The sequence below is a fragment of the Camellia sinensis genome, chromosome 15, assembly GCF_055761805.1.
Source record: "Camellia sinensis isolate YWXY chromosome 15, ASM5576180v1, whole genome shotgun sequence".
NCBI classification, from domain to species: Eukaryota; Viridiplantae; Streptophyta; class Magnoliopsida; order Ericales; family Theaceae; genus Camellia; species Camellia sinensis.
Window position 1 is genome coordinate 81,044,960 of NC_138975.1, and position 7,645 is coordinate 81,052,604.

The 7,645-nt window shown below is 39.6% G+C and overlaps 1 non-coding gene across 1 annotated transcript; it reads left to right on the forward strand.

Annotated features, from left to right (window-relative positions):
* Positions 1 to 1,205: 1,205 nt before the first annotated feature.
* On the forward strand, positions 1,206 to 1,308 carry LOC114257223 (U6 spliceosomal RNA). Its single transcript, XR_003627490.2, has one exon. It is a non-coding gene; the product is annotated as a U6 spliceosomal RNA (small nuclear RNA).
* Positions 1,309 to 7,645: the final 6,337 nt, after the last annotated feature.

Genomic DNA, 7,645 nt, shown 5'->3' on the forward strand with positions numbered 1-7,645 from the left:
TTTCTTGGAGGCTAAGCAAGGTTAGTTTGAGTTAAACATGGCCACTTAAGCTAATGAAACAATTCATGGCCTAAGCTAATTAGTTCCTACAACAAAATAGAGAAGGAAGGGGAAGGACTGAGAAAGTAAGAGAGGAACATTATTCTTTAGATGTAGAAGAGAAAGTTAGAGAAAAGAAACAGAAATTGGAACAAAATCAAAGGGAATGCAAATTCATCCATTTGGACTTGATAATTGAACATTTAGGTGATTTGGAAAATCTTAAATGAGGTGCTTAAGTTAAAGTAATATCGTTAAGCTACAATTACTTAAAAAATTCTCTTTCTTGGAGGATAAGCAAGGTTAGTTGGAGTTAAACTTGGCCACTTAAGCTAATGAAACAATTAGAGGCCAAAGTTAATTAGTTTGTAGAAGAAAATAGAGAAGAATGGAGGAGGAAGGAGAAAGTTGGATAGAAACATTCTTCTTAAGAGGTAGAACAGAAAGTTAGAGAAACGAAAGAGAAAAATAGGAAGAAAATCAAAGGCAATTCAAATTCATCCTTTTGGAATTGAGAATTGAACACTTATGTGACTTAGAAAGCCTTATATGAGATGCTTAAGTTAAACTAATATCGTTAAGCTACAAATATTCAGAAAAATTTCTTGGAGGCTAAGCAAGGTTAGTTGGAGTTAAACTTGGCCCACTTAAGCTAATGAAACAATTAGTGGCCTAAGCTAATTAGTTTGTAGAAGAAAATAGAAAAGGATGGAGGAGGTTGGAGAAAGTTGGATAGAAGCATTCTTCTTGAGAGTTAGAAGAGAAAGTTATAGAAATGAAAGAGAAATAGGAAGAAAATCAAAGGGAATTCAAATTCATCCTTTTGGACTTATGAATTGAACACTTAGGTGACTTAAAAATACTTAAACGAGGTGCTTAAGTGAAACTAATGTCGTTAATCTATAATTACTCAAAAAAATATTTTTCTTGGAAGCTAAGGAAGGTTAGTTTGAGTAAAACTTGGCCACTTAAGCTAATGTAACAATTAGTGGCCTAAGCTAATTAGTTCTAATAGAGAAGAAAGGAGAAGGGCGGAGAAAGTTGGAGAGAAACATTCTTTTTGAGATCTGGATGAGAAAGTTGGTGAAAAGAAAGAGAAATACGAAGAAAATGAAAGGGAATTCAAATTCATCCTGTTGGACTTGAGAATTGAACACTTAGGTGTTGTCCCTTCGGGGACATCCAATAAAATTGGAACGATACAGAAAAGATTAGCATGGCCCCTGCGCAAGGATGACACGCACAAATCGTTAAATGGTTGAAATTGTAAGCTAAATTCAGGTGGTTTTGGGCCATGTTGATCACGCCCCACAGTAGTGGTGTAGATAGGCTCTAGTTTGTGAACTGTTGTTAGTTTCTGGGTCTCCTTCATTGTTCACTCCCCCTTTCTTTGTTTGAGATATGGTGGGTGAGAAAGGTTTTGGCCCCTCTGTGGATGCTCCCCATTTTACTTTTGTGGTTATTGTGTTCGTGATGTGTTTTGTGTTGTGGGGTGTTGTGTTTGTATTTATCCTGTAGTCTTGTTCACAGCTCGTTGCTATTTTCCTCTTGTTTGGATCCTTTATATAGTTGGGTTAGGGCCTGGGGTATTCCCCTTGTATTCTTGTAAATCTTTTGTTTTATTTTATGACCTATTCAGCCCCGCCCAAAAAAAAAAAAAAAACACTTGGGTGATTTGGAAAACCTTAAATGATGTGCTTACGTTAAAACTAATTCCGTTGCACTACAATTACTTCAAAAATTCTATTTCTTGGAGGCCAAGCAATGTTAGTTTGAATTTAACTTGGCCACTTAAGCTAATGAAACAATTAGTAACCTAAGCTGATTAGTTCATAGAAGAAATTAGAGTAGGATATAGAAGGACGGATTAAGTTGGATAGAAACATTCTTCTTAAGAGGTAGAAGAGAAAGTTAGAAAAAGGAAAGAGGAATAGGAAGAAAATAAAAGGGAATTCAAATTCCTCATTTTGAACTTGAGAATTGAACACTAAGGTAACATAAAAAATATTAAATAAGGTGTTTAAGTTAAACTAATATCGTTAAGTTACAATTACTTAGAAAAATTTCTTTCTTGGAAGCTAAGGAAGGTTAGTTTTAGTTAAACTTGGCCACTTAAGTTAATGAGATAATTCGTGACCAAAGCTAATTAGTTCGTACAACAAAATAGAGAAGGAAGGGGAAGGACGGAGAAAGTTAGAGAGGAACATTATTCTTGAGAGGTAGGAGAGAAAGCTAGAGAAGAAAAACAAAAATTGGAAGAAAATCAAAGGGAATTCAAACTTATCTTTTTGGACTTGATAATTGAACACTTAGGTGATTTAGAAAATCTTAAATGAGGCGCTTAGGTAAAACTAGTATCGTTAAGCTACAATTACTCAGAAATTCTATTTCTTGAAGACTAAGGAAGGTCAGTCTGAGTTAAAGTTGGCCCCTTATGCTAAAGAAACAATTAGCGGCCCAAGCTAATTTGTTCGTAGAAGAAAATAGAGAAGGACAGAGAAGGACAGAGAAAGTTTGATAGGAACGTTCTTCTTGAGAGGTAGAAGAGTAACTTCTAGAAAAGAAAGAGACATCAGAAGAAAATCAAAGGGAATTTAAATTCATCATTTTCGACTTGAGAATTGAACATTTAGGTGACTTAGAAAATCTTAAATAAGGTGATAAGTCAAACTAATATCGCTAAGCCACAATTACTCAGAAAATTCACTTTCTTGGATGCTAAGCAATGTTAGTTTGAGTTAAACTTGGCCACTTAAGCTAATCAAACAATTTGTGGCCTAAGTTAATTAGTTGCTAAAACAAAATAGAGAAGGAAGGGGAACGACGGAGAAAGTTACAAAGAAACATTGTTCTTGAGAGGTAGGAGAGAAAGTTAGAGAAAAAAAAAACAGAAATTGGAAAAAAATTTGAAGGGAATTCAAATTCATCCTTTTGGATTTGATAATTGAACATTTAGGTGATTTAGATAATCTTCAATGATGTGCTTAAGTTAAAGTAACATCGTTGAGCTACAAATACACCGAAAATTCTCTTTCTTGTAGGCTAAGCAAGGTTAGTTTCAATAAAACTTGGCCACTTAAGCTAATGAAACAATTAGTGGCATAAGCTAATTAGTTTGTAGAAGAAAATAGAGAAGAATGGAGGAGGACGGAGAAAGTCGGATAGAAACATTCTTCTTGAGAGGTAGAAGAGAAAGTTAGAGAAATGAAATTGAAATAAGAAGAAAATCAAAAGGAATTCAAATTCATCCTTTTGGACTTGAGAATTGAACACTTAGGCGTAGACACCCCATTTTTGACTGACCTTGAGACTCAGACGTCATCGATTGAGCGCTCGGTGATTGTGCATGTTGTGCTCGTTTTGTGGTTTCGGAGTTCTTGGCTGAGAGCCTCACCTCCGGACTTCGGGACTCTTTGTACATTGACTCAGTCTGGGGACTAAGTCTTGTTTTCACTTTCCGGAGGGAGGGAGAGGTCTTGTAGACCATCTCTCAGTGGCCGTAGGCTACTTTTCATGGTCGTAGGCCACTGTTCCCGTTTGGAGACTAGTTTCTGATTTTTGGAGCCGTCGGCCTTGCGCCTCGGCTCGGGACCGCTTAACATTCTCCGTTTGGCACGATTTTTGGAACACACCTTATTTCCTCTATCTAGAGGGACACTGTGGTCCGAGAGACCACTTCTGTGGTCGTACGGCACTTTTTGTGCTCAACAGCCAGTTTTCGGGGCCCCCGGCCGCGCGTCTGGCCTCTCGAACTCTCATTTTGCATCCGTGTTGGTTCGTTCTTGGCACAGGCCTTGTTTTCCTTGTTTTTATGGTGGTACAAGGGTGGGAGACTTGCTTTCTCCTTGGAAACCACTTTTCTCCCCGCCAGCCGATTTTCTTGTCGGGAAGCTGGTTTTCTTGGCCTTTGGGCCACATTTTCTGGTTTCCCACCCCACTATTGGCTTTCTTTCAGTGTGGAGACCACCAATTACCATGGCCAACCACTTTTTTCTTGGGAAACCACTTTCAGTGGTCGGCCAACTACTGAAAGTAACAGGCCGACCACCTTTTCTGGTCGACCCCTTTCCCCATGTTTTGTCAGGCTGTGTGGATGCCAGCTGTGCCAGCTGGAGGGCACAGCCTATATCCTCCATACATATGGAGGGATTGCATCCATGTTTAGCTTCTCCAAGAAGCTTGAACCCTTTGTTTCTTCTATAAGAGAGGCTCTCCCTCTCCTTGAACCAGGTTCAAAAAAATTTCCTAAGGCAAAACACATATCTCTCTCTATATCTCTATATTTTGAGCCAAAAGTGTGTATTGTTCTTGACCTTTAACACCCCAACTCTTAGTCATACATCCTTACCATTGAACTGAGGTTCCTAGAGGTTATTTTTGGTGGTTAAAAGGGTGGTTTTTGGCTGAGGAACTTGCTGGTTTTGCTGAGCTTCAAGGGTAATCTCTTTTCTCTCTTTTTAAGCTTTGTCTTGATCACTCTCTTAGCCATACTTGCATGCTTATTTGAGCTTTGTTGTCAACTGAAAAAAGCTCCATATTTAAGTGTTTTTCATATTTGTTTAAGGCCTTTTTGGTGCTGAGGGTCATCTTCCCTCTTGCATGCCCTATTTGGCCTTGTTTTGTGCCATGCCATAAGGCCTTTGAGTTAACCCTTGTGTGGCCTTTTAGCCACTGAAATCCAGTGGATTTTTAGTGGTTTGCATATGGTTTTGAGGCCCTAAATCAGAGAGGGGTGACCCTCTCTCTTTTGGTCTTGTTTGCTTGCATTTTTGGCCTATCAAAGGAGCATATGTTTTCATACTTTCAAGGCTCAGTCCAGGCACATTTTGGTGACTTTTAGGGCCTGCCTAGACTCTGTCTATGGCTGGTTCGGTCACCCTGGGTTTGCCTCTTGCATGTGTAGATTAATCCCTTTTGTGGCCTATCAAAGTAGCATGTCATTCTTGCATGTATTGGTCATATTTCAGTGAAGTTTTGGTCATCATTTGGCATGCCATGACTCTGTTTTTAGCTGGTTTGGTAGCCTCTCATATGCTTCATATGCTTGTAGTGTAAATCATGTTTACTAGCTTAAAATACATGATGTTTTGGCCCTCTATTCTAGCATATTTTGGCCATGATCCAACCTGGTTTTGTTCATATTTTGGGCTGCCTTAGCTCTATTTTTAGGCCTCTTGGTTGAAAGATGCTTTCCATGCATGCTAGTAGTGTGATAGCCTTGACTAGCGTCGAGTTTTGATGTCCCTTGCATGCTTCACTTGAGGTATTTTCATGTTTCGGCATCATTGAGCATGATATTTCAGAGCATATAGGCCTGTCATACTTCCATGTTTTCCACTCTTTAAGTGCCCTTGAGAGTTGTGCTTTGATACCCTATTTTGTGAGCCATTGCATGAGCTTCATTTTTTTGCCTTTCAAGCCATCATCCCAGCTCGTTTTGCTACTGTTTTGGGCCTGCATAGGGTCTGTTTGGAGTTGTTTTGGCCATTCAAGCTCTGCCTTGCATGCTTATAGTATAATACACTTCACTAGTTTCGATGCTTGATGACATGCATTACATGAGTGGTTTGCACAATTCGAAGTCATTTTGTATGCCATTTCAGAGCTGAAACATGTGTCATTGCATTCCATATTTCAGCCTTTCAATGCGTTTGGAAAGTTGTGTTTTGTGGCTTAGAGTTGGGGCCGTTGCATTGTGCATGATCGTATGTGTTTTGATGGCTTATTTCCATCATCTATTGGCCACTGATTTGGGTGTGGCTAAGGCCCATCCATTTTGGTTTAAGTCCATTTTGCATTAAGTATGCCATTGTAGTTCATAGCATTGAGTACGCCATGTCATCGCATGATTGATCATTGCATTGTTCATGCCTTGTTTATCTCATTGTGTATGTTAGTTTCTATGTGCATTGCATATGCTAAGTGTCATGTGCATTGAGTATGCCACTGTTAGTTCATAGCATTGTGTATGCTAGTTGCATGTTTGCATGTTATCCCTTGCATGTTTGCATGACTTAGTTGCATTGCATTAAGATTCATGCTAGAGTTGCATTCGTGCATGCCTTGTTTGTTGCATTGTGTTTGGAATAAGGGTTAGTCCAAACACGGGGAACGAGGGACGTTTCATGCTTGAAAAGATGAAACGTGCCTCGATTTCAGGTCACCGACACTCTTGACTACCCATGACGGAGTTGTTGGCTTTAGGTGCTTGTATGTGCATTCATTTCACATTGAGTCGTGCAATTCGACTCCTCAGCCATCATACATCAAGATGCATGATTGGAGGCCCGAGGGTCAAGGACTACACTCCCTTGAGCTTATGCAATGATAAGAAGAGTGGTCGTGCACACATGTGTTGCGAATACTTTGCCATCTCCCTCTCTTGCCTTCTATTGCAAAAAACCAGAAACTAGGGGCAGAAACTAGTCGGCCGACCAGATTTAGTGGTTGGCTGACCAATTTTTCTGGTTTTTCACCACAAAAGTGGTCGGCAGGTGGTCTCCGAGGCCAATAGCTGGTCGGCAGCCTTCCCACAGATTCTCAAGGTGGAGTTTCAGCCTTCTGGAGCTTTGTGCAGTGTTCTGAGGTCAATTGCAAACAGAGGCAAGTCGGGGCGTCACGAGGGATTTCCGAACAAGGCAATTCAAGAATGCATGCGTCCTTTGTCATTCAAAGCAGAGTTGTAGCAGCTCACATTCATTTAGTTTTCATGCTCATTTAGATTGCTTACTTAGTTAATGTTGTGTAATAAGTAGTTGTAACTTGTGATTCTTTTCGTCGTGTAATAACTAGTTTAATTAGATTAGCATAGATTAGCTAGCTGGTTCTGTATTATTTATTCAGACCCTCCGTCGAGAGGGCACAATTGTTGTAATAAGTGTGCGTATGTGTGATGCATGTCTTCCAACCCCCACTTCTTTCTCCCTTTTATTTACCAGCTTACGATGATTAGTTTTAGGGCATGTTTCAATTAGCATCCTTATGCTCGTATGTTTGCATCCATTCACCTGTCTTGCATGCATCGGGCTCGACGCATCATACTAACTGCATTGTATTTCAATTCCTATTTGAATACATCTATCAAATTGCATTTCACATGACATTTTAGAATAACCGAACCTATCTTAGTTGCATTTTGTATGTGTTGTATTAGGCATTCTTGACATAGCTAGGATCATGCATTGATTTCTAACATAGCTTTTGTTTTGGCTCGGAGTACTCGGTAAGTGTTTATGCTTTAGCATCCTTGCATGTGTGTGAGTGACTGCCATGATAGCATGCTTACCATGAGGCTAACTGCTTATGTGATATAACTGCCTGAATGCCTGTGGGTGAAGGTTGGATTACTTTAATTGGGACGATTCATTGAAATCTGTGTTTTAGCCTACTTGCGAGTAGCAAACTTCAAGCCATTTCCAAACAAACGGATATGCGATGTTTTGTTCCAAATTAGGCGATCTAGTCTATACTTGTGTATCATGCCCATGGCATAGTAATTCTAGCTAATAATCGGAATAAGAACACATGTGTTTTCAAAAACAAGATATCATGTTTAGTAGTGGCCGATCTTTGATCGGGCGAGCGGGGGTGCTCATTGCTTGACCTT